Source organism: Phyllostomus hastatus, unplaced genomic scaffold (genome assembly GCF_019186645.2).
Source record: "Phyllostomus hastatus isolate PE091 unplaced genomic scaffold, TTU_PhHast_1.1 phas_contig_148, whole genome shotgun sequence".
Taxonomy (NCBI): Eukaryota; Metazoa; Chordata; class Mammalia; order Chiroptera; family Phyllostomidae; genus Phyllostomus; species Phyllostomus hastatus.
Window position 1 is genome coordinate 5242920 of NW_025333607.1, and position 17342 is coordinate 5260261.

At 49.8% G+C, this 17342-nt stretch overlaps 1 protein-coding gene across 2 annotated transcripts in view; it reads left to right on the forward strand.

Moving 5' to 3' along the window:
- The first annotated feature begins 346 nt into the window (after positions 1–346).
- SIPA1L2 (signal induced proliferation associated 1 like 2) overlaps positions 347–17342 on the forward strand; it is a 186172-nt gene continuing 169176 nt past the window's right edge. For both annotated transcript variants that reach the window (XM_045859564.1, XM_045859594.1), the window contains exon 1: positions 347–613. The gene's annotated coding sequence lies outside the window, so the exon portion shown is untranslated. The remainder of the gene's footprint in view (positions 614–17342) is intronic.

Consider the following 17342-nt stretch of genomic DNA (forward strand, 5'->3'; position numbering starts at 1 on the left):
TCGCTTCTCCGTGCCTGAGAGGCGAAGGAGTCCCGAGGAGGACGGCTTTCCCAGTAGGCGGGCCCAGGTAAGCTGTATTCCTCCTGAGACCTCAGCCACCTCCTGGGAAGGAGCCCGAGCCCCTAAGGTTCGCGCCGCTCCCGAGCACGGGGGCCTGGGAACGGCGCACCAGCTGCGCACGGAGCCCGCGAGCCTCCAGGACAGACGGAGCCAGCGCCCAATCGCGGGGCGGGGCCGAGGGGGCCTGCAGGCGGCGGCCAATGAGAGGTGGCGGCGCGGGCGGGGGGCGGAGCCTCCGGGCCGGCGGGCGGCGGCGTCCGGAGCCGGCGCAGCAGACCCGGAGCCCGGGAAGAGTCGGCGGAGCTCGAGGAGGACACGGACGGCGGCGGCGGAGGAGGAGCTGCGCCGCGCGCCCTCCGCGGCCGGCCGCCCGCCCGAGCGCAGGCCGACAGCTCCAGCGTAGCCGGCGGGTCCGGCCGCCTTCGCCCGGAGCCCGGCGCGGGCAGGGTCCGAGCCGATGGGCAGAGCGGGGCGGCGGGCGGCCAGGCTGCGGCCCCGGTAGTCGCCGCGCGCTCGCGGGCTGTAGCCGGTCCCGGCGGACCGCGTCTCCGAGGTGCGTGTGGGGCGAGCAGACGGGCCCCTGCGGGTGGTGTCTGGGGACCCGCTCGGCCGGGATTGTCCCTCGGTGAAGGGGCTGCCCCGGGGGGGGGGGCTGACGGCGGGGCTGCTTGGGGAGTGCGGGGGGCTCAGGCGCCGGGGTCCAGCCCGCTGACGCGCCCGCGCTCCCCAGCCCGGTGGAAGCGGAGCCGCCGCGGTTCGTTCTCTCAAAGTTGTGGATCGGCTGAAAGGTTATTTCCGTCTTGGTGACACGCACACTAATGAGGACCCCCTCTGGGTGTCGGCGACTCCTCTGCGACTGACCTCCGGGAAAAGATGAAAGGTTGCCCGAGGCGGTGAAGTGGCGCGCCGGGCGGGGCTGTTGCGGAACTTGCCGCGGGTGGCTCCCGGGGAGGTGGTGCCCAAGCCCCCGCCGCGCCGGAGCCCCCTTTGTAGGAGGACTCGGAGCGGCCGGCGACCCTCCGGCTCGGAGCGACCTTCCTTCGGAGTTAGATTCTCTGCCGCCGCCCCGGCGCGGAGGTTCGCAGCGTCCTCCGCTCTCGGTCCCGTTCGGTTCCCCGCGCTATCGGAGCTAGTTTGGCCGTGTCCCGGGAGGATCCCCAGGGGCACCTACCAAGAATTTTCTACCGTGCGGCAAACCCGGGGAATCAATTCCGGTTCGTCCTCTCGGAGCGCGAGCCGAGGCTCCTCGGGAAGGAAAACAAGTTGGCATTGCCCCTCTGGGAGGGATTTGTCATCATTAACCTGCTTCGGTTAAATTAATTCAGCCCGAGATGACTCCAGCTTGCGCACGGAAAACGTCAAGTGCACTGGGCACAGGATTGTGGCCACCGAGCAGGACTGGGGTTTAAAATAAAAATGCAGAGATTTTGGATTTTGCTCAGACTGAGACTTGGTTTGGATAAGGGTGGCTTTTTTCTTTCTTTCTTTCTTTCTTTTTTTTTTTTTAAACAAAGAACCTGGGCGATTCTCATAGGTTTGCTCAGTAAGTTCAAAATAGTCACTCAAATAATCTCTTTTTCTTTGCCTCTTTTGTCTGCAGTTTTCACTTCTAAATGTTAACACTAGATGGCTTTCTTATGACAGACATTTAGTGAACTGGGCTTCGCAGTCGCCTATTCTCAACCAGGTCTTAATGTTTTCAGTTTTCCAATTAGTAACGAGAGGGGCAAAAGTCCAGCACTCACTTTCCTTGACACATGTTACTTCCCTATAAATCAGTATTTACTTAGTTATCAAAAGGTGGCCCATTATTTCTGCTCTCCTAAAGATGAATTTTAAGAGACAACTTGGTTACTGTTGCTAGTCACAAATTTAAGATGTCTGTTTCATGTTTTGATTTATTTGAAGAATTCAAAGTTGTCTGGTGAGATTTGCAAGTCTCTTCAGACAGCATTTCCGCCTACCACGTTCATTCACCACTTGATTTTGTAGTTCACGGCATGATTGGCAGGGGTATGCAAGAATTTATTCATGGGAAAATACAATCTTTCTTGAGTTTTGGATGCAAACAGCATTGATTCTGGCTGAAACTTCCATTGATGCACTTGGGGAAGAGGTGTAGTTGAAGTATATACGCCCGATTAATACCAAGGATTATGTTAGGAACATCTTTCTTTTTTCCCCAGCTGGTAGTTGGTGGTTGGCTTTTCATTTTTAAGCACAACCCCTTTTAGGAGAAGCACGGTAGCCTGCAGTTGGCCGTTTCAGCAGCAGCATGTTCCCAGTTGTGTATTTCAAGTGCTTTTTTTTTCTTCAAGCAAGACCATTGCAGCCTGTCCAGATCTTGCCTAGGTAGGCAAACGTATTTATAAGCAGGAGAAATATCTTGAAATTATCTTTATAGCTGTACTTTACTGTGTGTCTCTTGCTCAGCTTAAAGTCCCGAATTTGTGTGTTCTAAATCAGAGCGTATTCATAAATAGCTGAAGAAAAAACTCTCGTAGCAAACATCTGGGAAATAGAAAATCAAATTAGGAACAGCTTTTTTATCAGTACCCACATGCCACCTATAGATGGGGTGCAGTGAACTTGGATAAGAACCAGTGTGAGCCTTCGGGCAGGAAAAGAAAGCAGGAGATACATGGTAGGAATGGAGGTGAAGCCGCTGGTTTCCTCTGGCTGGTCTAAGTGCACAGTTTCCATCAAATGCTTTTGCTTTTCTTGTCTTTAAATTGTAGCCTTTCTCGGAGGGCTTTACGGGTATGGAATGTAATGGGAGAGTTATCAGAGCATCATGATTTGGCCGTTAAAGCAGTGTAATATGGGTTAGTAAGCTCCCCCCTCGCCCCCCCTCCCAGGACTGAAATGGTATTTTGAAGAGTTTTTGATACTTGAGCTTAGTAAAACACCTGTCTACCTTGAGGGATCTTTTTACCTGAGGCAAAAGGGGTAATAGGTTACTCATTTTGAAAATCTATCTGTTCTTGAAAGTGAGGAAATACTAGTGAGCTGCCTGAAAGGGCAATTGTCTGGAAATTGACACTGGTTTAAAAGTGCTGTGTTTGGTCATCAAAAGTAGCTTAAAAGGGATTGCTCACTTACTGCAGGCTTTGCAAAGAACTGTGTGCAGGTGTGGATATAGCTCCCTATCCCCCAGCCGTAATGGTAAATGCAGGGTCGTCTTCTGTTTGCAGATTGTGGAAGACATTGAGTCTTTGAATTTATGGTCTACTCCCGGTGGTAGTTTAGCATTACAACTCCTTTCAAAGACATGTTGACTTTGTAGAAAATTTAGACTGTGAAACTGTTAACTGAAAATCAAAGGTGTTTGTTTGTTTGTTTGTTTTGAACTTGAATGAAATCTGCAGTGCAGTCCTAAACAATATAGGAACCCACATTCCAGATTTTCTACTTCTATTAGGGTAACTAATTGCTTTGCAGACTCATGGAATAGGAGTGCTGGGCAAGAAGGACCAGAAACTCCCCTTTCCCGACCCTACTACCTGTTGCAAATGAGTTTGGACGAAGTGTTTCCATGATCTTCAGCACCAAAACTTTAGGTTTCTTTAAACATTTCAAATAAATGTATTAGAGTAATGACAATGAGCAAATGATGGAGATAATGTACATTTCCTCATGAGTGTGGAAATGTCTTTCTTTGGCTTATAGTCAGCTTGTATGTGAACACTAATGAGAGTTATAGCTTACTTGACTTACCCTGAAACCATTGATTCAGAAATGGCTTTTCTGTTCCCATCACCTTTACCCGTGACTCCTTTTAAGGGAGGGATAAGAATGTGATAGGAATGTAAATGCCCCAGACTTGAGATAAATCATTTGGATCCTGTCCGAACTTGGTTCATAAACTTTGGTTCCAGAGAGTGGTTTTGGGAAGCCAGATCTGATCCGCAGTAGAGGCTCCCTTTCTGGAGAGATTTCATATGTAGCGCAACCCAATCCTTGTTCCTTTTTTTAAACACATGCACAACGTGGTATAGCTAATTCCCATGATAGGACTGATGAAAAGATACAGTTGAGAGAAGTGGAGCCTCGTCATAGCGTCCCTGTACCAGAAAGGGCTTGAGGGTTATCGTTCACGGTGTCCCTCTACTTTTTGTTTTCAGCCTTGAACTTAAAAGCGAAAACAGAAGCAAGTTTTAGTGATGGTCATGTTTGTCAGGCTGTGACGTTGCTACTTGAAAATGAACACAGCAGTCACTTTTAATTTTAGCCTGTCTCAGAGAGCTTTACATTTATGGGATGTAGTAGGACAATTAGCAGCGCGTCATGATTTGGCAGTTAGAGTTGTGTAACATGGGCTTGGAAGTCCTGCCCTGCCACCCCTGCTCCCCAAAGGAAGAAGATTCACGCTGTCGGAGTAAGAGGAAAGTTCTTCCGCTCCAGAGAGGACGTTTGTTAAAGTTACCTGCACGCATGCGCAGGCGCCCCCCCCCCGCCTGTACGCACGTACCCCCTGTACGCACGTGCACGTGTACTCCCCATACACACGTTCGTGTACCCGCCCATACAGAGATGCTTTTGCCTTTTGTTGGGCCAGTGAAAACTGCACTAAGTACCAGGGCGTGGGAGTCACGGACCGGCTCAGCTAACCCTTCTTCGATGCTCGGATCCCTTTATACTCGTACACTGGGCATAGAGGTCTCCCAGCAGCACCTGAACATCGCCAGGAAGGCGAGCCCACCTTCCTGATGCTTTTGACCACACTAAAGTGTCTTGTGTCTACAAAATTGAGTCTAATTCTACCTCCTCATTTGAATCCTGCTCCCTGGTGGTTCACAGAGCAAACCCTTCCATGGAGGTGTTTCAGTTACTCACTGAACGGTGCCTGTCACAGTTGGGCAGGGCACCGAAGTGTCCTCTCACAACCCCTGTCGAGTAGGCAGGCGGTCCTTCCTGCCCAGCGAGTCCCACCTGCACTGCAGTGCAAGTCTGCGTCTGTCTTCCGGTGGCCATGCTGCTCTCACTCGGCGAGTTTGCTCTGCACTGAACCCCGAGGCCTCACTCACGTGCTGCCCCTGAGCCCGGTCTGCCCTTCCTGTGCCAGTCTCCTTGCAGGGCCTGACACGCACCATGCCTCTTGGTGCCGCGTTCTTCCCACGGTGGTTTTTGGAGTTTTGATTCTCTCATGTAGCACCTTTGCCTGCCCTCCCACGGAAATGCTGCCTGCCCATTAGGTCAGACTGCTCTTTATAACTTCACCTTAGTTGGTGATAAATGGTTAAACTGGCTGAACCGTGAATCATGTCTCTGGAAGCTTCCTTCCAGGTTTACAAGGAGTCACATTCCTTTGGTTATAGTACAGTGTTAATGCACTTAGTATTTTATAACTAGTCTGTCTCTCCACCTGTTCCACACGGGTATGCTGCAAGACCACACCACTCCTCCTCCTTTGGTTCTACTGACCGACTTAGTCTAAGAAGGAAATGAGGTCAGATTTCGTGTGTCCCTGGTGACTGGAACCATACTGTGCGTGTGCTTGGTGATTGAGAAATATTTAATGACTGTCTGAATGCCTAGGGTCACCCTGTGATCTGTGACCTCTGGCAAGGTCTTAGACACTGAAATGATTGTGGGGAAAAAAGTCAGAATGTTGGACTCTGTTAAACTTATTTTTGCAGGATCATATGTCTTTTGAGTTGTTTGCAGATACTGGGGAAAGGAACCATAATCTTTCCTAATTTTCCTTGTGTTTTAATTAGTTGATACTCTTCTCTTCCTGATGCACAAATAAACACTTAGCTACAGGGGCCTCCGGCTCTGCCAAGTTGTTTTACTCCATCGTTTTCACTTTGCACGGCTGCTAAGTCTGCCGGAAGGAGCTCCCAGGTAGTTGAGCTGTTTGAGAAACCAAAGTAGTTAGTCCAGAACAGTGTTCAATTGCTCTTAAGTAAAGCAAGCTAGGGAAAGAGCAAGTGTTAAAGATTGTGTCCGTGGGAAGTTAGAACTCTTGGGTGAGTAAAAAATTAGGTATGCCTCAGTAGAATTATTGTGTAGACTTTTAAGATTTCTGACTATCATATGGTGTTGGCCAAAAAGTTTATTTAGTTTTTTTTTTTTCTGTACGATGGCTCTAGTAGTGCTTGCTTAGTTGTCTTTAACTGCATTAGAAACAATTTTGTTAGATTGTATTGTGACAACTGTCATATCAGTATGCATTAAAGAAAAAGCTTATCAATATATTGGTGAATTTTTGTGCAGCCATTTGAATATTGGAGGTGGAAGAAGATATGCAACATTTTTGGCATATTATGTTTTATTATTTCAAGAAAAGTAAAAATGCAACCAAAATGCAAAAAAAAAAGGATTTGTGCAGTGTATGGAGAAGATGCTGTGACTGATTGAATATGTCAAAAGTGATTTGTGAAGTTTCTTGGTACTATCAATATTTTGGCCAAATAATTCTTTGCCGTGGGGCTGTCTTATGCATTGGAAGATGTTTAGCAGCAGCCCTGGCCTCTATCCACTAGAAGCCAATAGTGGAAGATAGCCGACACACTCAAAATATCCAAATCAATAAAGTTAGTGGTAAAAATGAAAAATATGTCTTATGTTTTACAGAAAAAACTAAACGGACTTTCTGGCCAACCCAATGCTTTGGGGCACAGTAGCCTGTGTCATCCATGTAGGGGGGAGGGAGGGGCATCTGTCTGCCCTTTAAGGTTTTTTCGGCTGGTCTGATAGTTAAATATACAGGAGGCACGTTAGATTAACATGAAAAAATAAGCACATGTAATTACCTGTGTACCTACGGGAACCCCGCATACATGAGAGAGTCAGAGACACAAAGGGAAAGGGACGTGTATGTGACACTCAGCACTAAGGCTGAGGTGAGGCACTGGGGGGCTTCGGAGCGGAGGAGGGTCATCCTCAGAACGAGCAGAAGAACGGATTCTCAGTGATTAGAGGCTTGTCCTGCCCTGTAGTTGCCCATAAAAAGTTATTTCTGGTGATAACTCTTATTATGGGCAAGGCCCCTCACTTAAATTCTTTTTTTTTTAAGATTTTATTTATTTATCTTTAGAGAGGGAAGGGAGGGAGGAAGAGAGAGAGAGAAGCATCAATGTGCGGTTGCTGGGCGCTGTGGCCTGCAACCCAGGCATGTACCCTGACTGGGAATCGAACCTGCGACACTTTGGTTCACAGCCCGCGCTCAATCCACTGAGCTACGCCAGCCAGGGCTTGTTTCACGTGTTTAATGCCTTAATCTAAAGAACAATTATTTCCTCGTAGTGGGGCTTCTGAACTTCTTCACTGTGCGTCCCCTCTATCAAAATCACTGGTCTCAATACCTATATATGTATGTCTGTGTGTCTGTTCATAGTTGCACATATGTTTGTGTATAGTTACATGTTATATGTATGTGTATAACTTTCATGCTAAAAGGTGGACATTATGAGACACAAAACTATAAATTTTAAGAAGGGTGATACGAAAAATAAATAGACATTGGAATGTTTTCTTTTGCACCCTGATGGCGCATTTGTTACCCTGTGAAATGCACAGCCCGGGTCTGGAGACTGCTGCTCTTCCACCCTCTCTGGTGAGAGGTCGTGACCTTTTGGAAACAACTTCTAGGGAGCCTGCAGGAGTCTTGTGAGGGGAGCTTCAGACAGGCAGCACCCCGAATGCACCCTATACTTACTGTGGTTGTTTTCCCAAGGGTGTTTCATGTTGTCCTTAATTCCAGAGCTGGTTGTGGGTTGCTTAGTTTGAGGTTTCATATTTGCAGGCCAGGGGATAATATAACGGGGGACACCATTCTGGGAGCGTTTCTGGTGGAACTCAGCTGTTTAAGAAGTACCATCCTCTCACACAGAGCTGTCACTGACCCAGGATCGGGGTCCGAGGACACAACTAACCAATGCCAATTAATAGGGTAGTTCTACTGGTATGTTCCCAGCCGGAACTGGAGCCCACAGCAGCCCCCGGTGTGAGGGAGGCGAGGGGTCCCAGCCTCTCAGGAGAGCCTGTGGCCTGGGAGGGCCGCACCCTGCAGCCAGGGGCTGAGCTAGCACTATGGGCTGGCCCTCCCCTCCCGTGCCATGCTGGCTGTAATCTGCAGCACTTGGCCCGCCTGCCTTTATTCTCTGTTGGTTTTGTGTGTGGCCCTGTTCCCGCACTTCAGCGGAGCAGCAGCGGCCTCTGGGCAGGGACGCGTCAGGCTCTCGGCTGCAGCCCCGCACTCCTGCGTTCCTTGCCACACAGCAGGCTCTTAGCGAACAGATATTTGTTCAAGGGATGATTGAGAGCCGTCGTTTGCACAGGGCCGCACTGTGTGCCTCGGCTGTTGTTGAACTAAGCAGTGTTGCCATAAAGTTCTCTTTCTGTTGTAAACGATCTAACTGGAGGACCTCGTTTTATGTCTTTTCTGGGGTGTTTGAAATGACCCGTGACTCAACTCTGATCCTGAACCGGTCAGAATGGCGTTTCTGAAGACGGTAACCACAGCAGAGACCCCTCTGTTCCAACAGAACCTGTGGAGCCCATGAGAGGGCGTAGTTCCGGGGGACTGGGTGCCCTGGGCAGAAGCGGGGAGCCACCTGGCCTTCACGAGGTGTGCAGTGCATGACGCCTTCCGGGTTTCAAAGCCTGGTCCCAGCCGACCGCTGCACAGCCTTGTGGGAGTCAGATGGCTTCGGTTCCCCTGAAAGCCCTGGTTTGGGCTCCTTAGCAAAGATGGCTGCACACGATTTCTGGATTGTGCAACGTTACCTGCAGTCTTATCTCTCAGCCCACTAGCCATGATAATTTGCACAGGAAACAGTGATTTAAAAAACCCATCGAGTAGTGTATAGTGTACCTGTACTGACTGATCTCTTTTAGTTTAAGGATAGCAAAGGACAGTAGAATATTACTTATTTATGCCTTGGATATAGTAGGTGCTCAGGAACCATAGTTTTAATCTTACAGGTAGAACCTTTTGTCCTTGGTGTGCTGATGTACTAATTCCTACATTACGTGAATTTAGGGGGATACCACACTAGCTCCTCTTTGTTGACATCTGTGTACTGAGGTGAGCTGTGGCAGGGGGCGGGAGGCAAGGCTGAGCGGTTAGCCTGAGTAACATTAAATTCCCCTAACTGATCAAGCTAATGGTTTATCTGACGGTTATTGTCATCATTTCAATGGAATAATTGATCCGTTTCCCTATTTAAAAAGTCTTAAATGATGATAAGAGTGAGGGAGGGAAGCCGATGTTTTTGATTTAGGAGCAGAGTAAAGAACTTGGGAGAGAGTATTACTAAAGATAAATTTAAGAACAGCTATTGTGTTGCGCTTTCATTTACGTTTTTGTAAGAGAGAACCTTCATTGATGCAGAAACCGAGGTTTAATGAGAGAGAACATGTGGTTTTCGGAATCTCAGTTCTTAGGGTTTAAATCCTGTTTCTTTGCTCCAACTTTGGGCCTCTTTCTTCTTCCCCACGGCTGCCTTGTGAGGTATGGCCAGTCTCAGTGAACCACAAAAGGAATGAATGAAAGGAGAGAGGGACGGAGGGAGGGAGGAAAGAAGGTGCATGCATATGGGAATGGTGGAATTATTCAGCCAACTGCCCCTGAAAGGGGGAAACCGTGTCCCAGGGTTGGGCTAATAAGCTTATTGTTCTGGTCTAAAATGCGCCCCGTCTCTCTGCCAGTGGACTGCCCGTTATCCAGGAGAAGTTTTGTAATCGCCAGCCTGCGGGGGAATCGGGCCGTGTAGGCTTCCTTGGGAAGTGGGGGGCTCTCCGTGACCATGCAGAGAACATTTCTTTAGCTCCGGAGCCCTGGCCAGGATGAGAGGAAGTGCTCTCAAGAGGAAAACAGTTTTTGTTTTGCATTTATGCTTTGCTTGGATTTGCATGATCTTTGTTTAAGCCAGTCTGCCTGTGAGTCCCTAAATAAGTTTCAGGCATTTACATATGGGAACGGATTCATCCACGGTCCTTCACTCCCCCAGAGAAGAAGTGCTTACAACAAAGACAACGCTCCCCTGGCAGGTGGAGCCCGTGCAGACTTTGTTCACCTTGTCACTGAATGGGAAAACGGTAACAGCGAGGGAACGTTCATTGAAATGCTGAGCTGGCTCTGTTCCAGAATATTGTTTCCCTGGTCGGGAAAGCGGGCGATTTGTTTAAAGCTGGCAGCCGGCCAGTCGGAAGAGCTCTGACGCAATCGTTGCAGTAACCGCTTTGCTCCCACTGCTAATTTTAGGGCAGTTAAATCTGGGTGATGTCTGATGGCTGCTGTCGCCCTGCGTCTGGTTCTGTGCAGCTTTCTAAATCCATCCTCTGAGCCTGGCACCATCACGCTGAGCTCTCCCCGGAGCGGGCCCGGGGTGGGGGCTGGGCACGTGTGAGGGGCCGGGCCCTGGGGCAGTTCCAGGAGACTCTGCCCGTAACCTCCCAGTGTTCCTGTCATTCCGTCAACAAATGCTGGTCCCCCCTCCACGCTGCGGCACCTGGGAGGTGTCGGGGGGGACAGAGAGGAGTGCGACTCCAGGCTCCCACCTCTGTGGAGCAGCGTAAGGACGGCATTTGCTAGTTTTCTGTGCTGCGTCTGTGAGCTTCAGAGGTTTTCAAACTGAACTTCCACCTTCTCCTTTCCTGGGGAATTAAAACTAAGGAGAGAGATGATAATCTTTCAGAACTAGTTGGAGCATTGTATAGAAGAAGAGCAAAGTCGGATTCCCTTGCTATTGGAGAGGACAGAGGTGGGCTGAGGGCGTGTTGGGTGGGAAGTGATTGTAACCCGATTTAAAAACGAGGATATCTCAACTCTGGCATTCTGGGATTCCCAGGCGAGTAAGTGCGAGGCCCCTGAGGGATGGGGCCTTGTCACTTCATCCCCATCCTGTCCCCCAGCTGAGTGTCTGGCACCGTCAGCAAACTAACCAACTGATAGCATTTCAGGCCCCGGAGGGACCCGCTGGTCATCCCCAAATCAAACGTCCTCGTCCTCGTGCTGCAGATCCTGGAATGTCAGAGGTGTCTGAACAGCCAGGCCCCCTGTGGGGTGGGGCGGGGTGGGCTGCCTTCTTTGGCCATGAACTCACGACTTGCTTACTTACTGTAAGCGGCCGCGGGACGGCCAGGTGTCAGGTGTGTTAGGGAAAGACTCCTGCGTGAACGGGACCCAGGATGATGGGCCCTGATCCCTGCAGATGAGAGACTCCGTGGTCCCCGAGCGATCTGGTGGGTTTGCACAGTCAGGGAAACACCGGACGACAAGGCGGGAGCAGAGCTAGGCCTTGGAGCGCGGTCAGGACGTGAGTTTTTGTTGAGTGGCTCCTGTGCGCACTGACATTCCTGGCCGGGGGGCGGGGGGCACATACAAACCCAACACCCTGCTGTTCCTTCTGTTGGTTTGGTCGTAGTACTGCCTGCATCAGCCAGCGCTGCCCAGAGCCACGCTCACGTTCTTGCCCGGTTCAGGTTTTACAACGCCACACCTGGATTTGATTGATAAAAGCAACATTAAGGAGACACGGTGGACACTATTTTCAAAGTGGTGATGGACTTGCCCATCATCTAAGATCCTCAGTTCGATTCCTTCCCCATTGTAATTTGCTTCAAGTTACAGAATGTGTCATAGGGCTAAAGGAGAAAATGTTTTGTACTCTTCAGAGGTAGAAAGTAAGCAATTTTAAAATCGAGAAACACTTGACATGGCATTATGTTAGTTTCAGGTGTACAGCATAATGATTTGATATTTATTTATAGTGCATATTATCATAGTAAGTCTGGCTAACGTCCGTTACCATACACATAGTTACAGTTTTTTTATCGCGATGAGAACTTTGTAGATCTGTCCTCTCAATAACTTTTAAGTACACAAGAAAGTTTTGTTAACTGCAGTTAATGTTATTTTGTCCAGAGAATGTGCACACACACAGTGCTATATCTGCAATTCAGGGTCACATGTTTTAAGACTTTATATTTAGGAATTTATAGCTTTGGGTGATTGACTGACTAAAAAAGTGACTTATTTTACAATTGCTGTGAGTAATCAAAGCAAGAGTTTCATCACTTTGAGAGAATCAGCAAAGTGAGAGATCTCAACATAATTGTCGTTTCCTTCAACTCTTGATCATGCAAATTTTCAAACACACAGACAAGTTGCAAGAATATGGAGTATAGTGGACACCCATTTGCCCACCACCCAGATTCTACAACGTGTTAACATTTCACGGTGTTTGCATCATACATCTGTCCACCCATCTCTGTCCATCCATCAGTCCATCTTTCTGGGTATATTTCAAAATAAGTCACACATATCAGTCACTACATTTTACCGCCGAACACTTCAGTGTACATATCATAAACGAGTTGAAACGTTTTACATTCTTTTCAGGTGACATTTATAGACTGAAATGCATGTATTTTAAGAGTGCCGTTTTATGAGTTGAGGTGAACGTGCACACCTGTGGAACCCCTGCTTCTGTTCGGGTAAACCCAATAGCCCAGGAAGTTCTCTCAGCCCCTTCCCAGTCAGCCATGACCCCTTTTTCCCCCTCAGTAGTTTTGCCTGCTCTTGAACTTCATGTAAGTGGAACCAGGCAGCATGTGCTCTTGTGCAAGGCCGCCTTCACTCAGCACAATGTCTTTCCACTTGGTCATGCACCTGCAGAGACATTTGAATGCCAAGCTCTGCCTTCACCTGGCTGGGTCAGGTGCCCTTTTCAGAGATCGTATTGTGCAGTGATGCAAGGAGCAGTTAGTTTCTCTTAGGCATTTGTGTACTTTTATAAGTCTCATCTTCCCCTGTCCCAGCAGGGATGTGGTGGTGATACCCGATTTGGCCGCATTCTGACTGACTGGGTCTCTTCCTGCCTCTCACCTGCATATTCTGAAAACCAGGTGCTTCTGGTTAGTTTGCGAGCACGGGCCGCAGGGCTGGCTCCCGCCTGCGCGGCGTCTCCGGCCGGGCGCGCTCGCCCCGGAGAAGCTGGGTTCTGACATGTTACCAATTTACTTGTGTGTGCTGCTTGGAATACTCCAGGTAAAAGAAAATGCAGCAGTGGATTTTGCAAAGCCTTGTAAAAGAAGTTTGAAAGGGAGTAGTTTTGTAAGGCATCGCTGAAGAATAATTCACTGCAGTAAAGTTTCCTGACTTCAATTTTGTGACACTGTGTGCAGGAGATTGGCCAACTGAACCTAACACATTAGGAGATTTCAATAAAATTCTAGTTGACTTACTAAGATTCTGTACTCAGCTAACCACCCCACCTCTGTGCCCACTATTGCTGAAGTTCTGAGTTGCTGAATCATTCCAGCCATGAGTAAAACCGCAGGTTTTCATCAGCAATACTGGTTTCCTGTGTTTTTTCCTCTATTCGGTGTGCTGTTGGCATGTGAAGATCGTTCTTGAAGGCTCCATAGGTTAGGGTAGCTCTGCCCACTCTAAAAGTGACTCCAAAATGCCGTGTGTGGACAAGGGAGAAGTTGGCTTCTTCTTGTGCCCCAGGTCTAGGTAGGTGGCCGCTATCCTCCCCCTGATCCCTGGGACCTAGGCTCCTTCCCTCTTGTTTTTTACCACTGGGCCTTGGCCTTGGCCTTGGCCTCATGGCTCGGCGGAAGCCCACTGGGCATGTCTGCTGTCAGCCTGGCCGAAGAGGGAGGGAGGGAGCCCCTGGGGAGGGGTCTCTAAAGGCCCCACAGGGGCTGCACTGCTCTGCCCCTTCCTCTGGGGAACCTAATAGCCCGCCCACCCGTGCTTCAGGGGTGCGGGGACTGTCAGGTAGGTGGCTGTCCCTGACCTCTGCCCGAGTGCTGTGGAACCGGGGTTGCCTGTTAGATGGTGGGCGCTCATGCGCACACGCCCAGGTGCCCGATGCTGACTGCGTGTTCTTCTGTGCAAGGCCCCACGTGGGGAGGGACTCGGGTTACGGTGGTGAGGGGACCACAGGCACTTTCATTCTGGACATGGAGTGACTCTTCCAATAATACTTTCCTCAGCTTGTTTCTTTTTCATGGGAGGAAGTGCTGTCTTCCTAAAGTGCAGCGTAGGTCTGGGTGAAGGAAGGGAGGGTGGAGTCCGATACCAGTGAGATTGCGGGCAGGTTCTGTGACTGAAAGGACGAGGATGTAGTAAAGGGCCTCGTCAGTCCCCTGTTTAGAGTTCAGACTCATAATAGAAGGTGTGAGAGGCCCTTGGTGGATGGAGAAACGGTGACCCTTGACTCAGCGGCCAAAGCAGCGCCCCAGTTTCTGGGCCGCAGACCTCCCCAGCGGCTGCAGGGCGCTGCGGCTTGCGTGCCATTCGGAAGGCTTTTCCTTTGGAGTTGGGGCCGACTCTGGCTCCGAGAGAGGGGCAGTGACCGGTCGTGGGGCAGATCCTGCTGTGATGTCCACTCCCTTCTGATGAGCCAGCATTCTACTGCTGTCACGGAAAGCCCTTTGAACAGACTTTGCCACCACTCTGGAAGACTCATGAGGTGACAGTGGAGTGGACTGTGGGTCTCTCCGGGGTCAAGGGTCAGGGCAGTGCACTGTGGGTGCCAGCGGCGTGGGGGCGGAGAGGGGCCACGGTGCCTGGGCCCAGCTCTGGGTTCCCTAAGTCACCCTGTGGGTGTGCCGGGGTGTGCAGAGTAACCCCGGTGGCAGCACACGCGAATCTTTCGGGTTCACCTCCTCACATCCTGATGCGCGGTGATCATCGCCCCATTTCCTCCAACATGTTTGAGAGAAGAGACTTCCGCCCTGAGCCGCGGGACTGCCTCCGGCTTCGGGCTTCAGCTCTTTTCCTTGGGGGCTGGAGCGCCCCTGCTCTTGAGTGAAGCTCTGCAAGGGAATGAAACTCAGTGCTCGGCTTGCACATGCTTTCCCCCGACAAGCGCAAAGCCGGGAACAGACTCCTGGTTGCAGTAAATGACCCTGAACATTGTTTTCAAGGACGGAGAGGCTGCCCGGGGTGGTTTGATCCGGTGCGCCACGGCGTTTGGATCATCTGGAAGTTGCCCTCATTTCCTCCCCATTGCTGTTGTCTGCTCAGGATACGTTACAGATGGGTTCTGCTGACTTTGCTAATTTTGCCAATAATTTAAGCATTGAAGGATTCAGGGAACCTCCCGAGCGGTAAGAACACAGCTGCTGAGGAGAGCAGAGAAGGGGAGCGTTTCTGGAGCCTTCGTTCGGTTGGGGAGCGGGAGCTGAGCAGCTGCAGATGGGGCGCTGTCGGCTCGCACTCTGGCGCTGGGGAGTGTTTTACATCTTTTTGTTTGTTGTGAACAAAACAGCAGTGTGGAGCTTAGTCAGCGGGGTCAAGTGCGCATACGTACGTGTTGAGGACGGGGCTCTGTCTCAGCTGGAACGTTGCGCTCGCAGGGAGGAGAACCCGCCTGTGATTTATTGGTGCCTGACTCAGCCCCGCATTCCCATGCCTCCGCCGTCTGTGCGCTTGGACTTACCAGCAATGGGCGAGCACTGGCATTGGCCTTTGCCCTGGTAACGCACTGTCCCATCAGCCAAACCCTTCATCACCTCCTGCTTTCGCAGGAGCTCTCGGGGGGCCCCTGCAGGGAGCGTGGGCCTGTGTTGCACGTGACGCCAGGCCTGTTGGTCGGCGAGTCTGGAGGAGGAAGGGAGTGCTTCCAGAGGAGGGAGGTTTCTCGGGGGCCATGTCTTCATGGGAAGAGGCGGAGGAGATGCTGAAGAATTGGGAATATCCTAGTGACCTTCACGGAAGTGGTTTCACAGCACCCTCCCACCCAGCTTCTCCACTGTTGTTGGACTCAGAACAAAGACCGCGGGGGAGCCCCGGATCCTGCGGGGGAGCCCCGAATCCTGTGGGGGACGTGGACTCGGTCACCCCACACCCCGTTGGCTTCTGGTGGCTCAGGTGCGTGGGGTACGTCCTCCGGGTTAAAAAGCCCACGGCCCCCGAAAGGTCATGTTCGGTGCTCCTGGAGTGGAGGTGAACTGAGTCGACCTACATCCAGCATTGTTTGGCCATTTTATCTTCGTGGTTTCGGAATCGCCACCTGGAGGTTTCTAAAAGGCAGACCTTCCAAGTCTTGTCTTCGCAGTTGTATCTCTCCTGGGTTCAAAGTTTCTAGTTCTTGCTGCATCCTTCTGAATGTTCGGATTCCAGCTCACTTCCGGCCTTGCTGGACGGCAGCTCCGTGTCCGACACCCTTGGAGAACGTGTAGGACCCCTTGACTGCGAAGTGGGGGGCTGCTCGAGACCACCCGTGCTCTGATTTCACTGCGTGTCTGGGGTTTCTGCAGCCTTTCCCGTCAGGACAAGGGGCTCGCAAAATAAGTGTGTGAGGGACTTACAAAAATAGTATCTTCAATAATTTCTCTTCTGGAGTAGAGACATTGTTGAGTTCATCCTTTCAGTATTTTTAAATGTATTTCATTAAAAAAAACTACAAAAATAATCAAGGAGTTTGCTTCCTGGCACTTCTGTAATCCTGAGTTTGCTGTCTTCTTGGGGTGAGTACTTTCAGTGTTAAAGATAACACAAAATAAAAAAGCCCCAACTTTTATTATTAGATTTAGCACCCAAAATTACATTCCTGTGAATATAATGACAAAAAACATAACATAGCCTGGCTGGCGTAGCTCAGTGGATTGAGCTGGGGCTGTGAACCAAAGGGTCACAGGTTCAATCCCCAGTCAGGGCACGTGCCTGGGTTGTGGACCAGGTCCCCCAATGGGGGCCATGTAGAGGCAACCACACACTGATGTTTCTCTCTCTTTCTCCCTCCCTTCCCCTCTCTAAAAAAATAAATAAATAAAAATCTTAAAAAAAACATAACATAGGAAGAAAGAAAGGCATTTAAAGAATTGTGCAGTTCACAGAAATCGTGCGTGTAGATTACTATAATGAGTCACATTTACATGCATGATTTTTTATTGTTCTGCATCGTAACCGAACAAAAGTTAGGCGTGAAAGAGCAGTTCCCCATATTACATGCTAATCACACAGTTTGAACAAGGACTTTGTATGTTAGTAGTTAAAGATTTTAACATGACGAGTGATATTAGTGTACCTAGTCAGGGTCAGGTGGGGGACGTGCTATTTGCAGGGGACAATATGTATCCATTAGTTTCAATGTTTTGTTTTACTAGCTGACGGAAATGGAAGAAGACTTTAAAACACTCTGTGAGTTCAGTGTATTCATTTTAAACCTTTACCCAAAAAGTAACCAGCCGTTGGAATGCAGAGTTTATCTTCTATCTGCCCTTGGTGGCAGGACTAACAGTCTGTTCTGTGAAGTAAAGGAATCTGGGTTTTGTGTACTCTTGTGTCACAGTTGACAACTAACCATAAAACA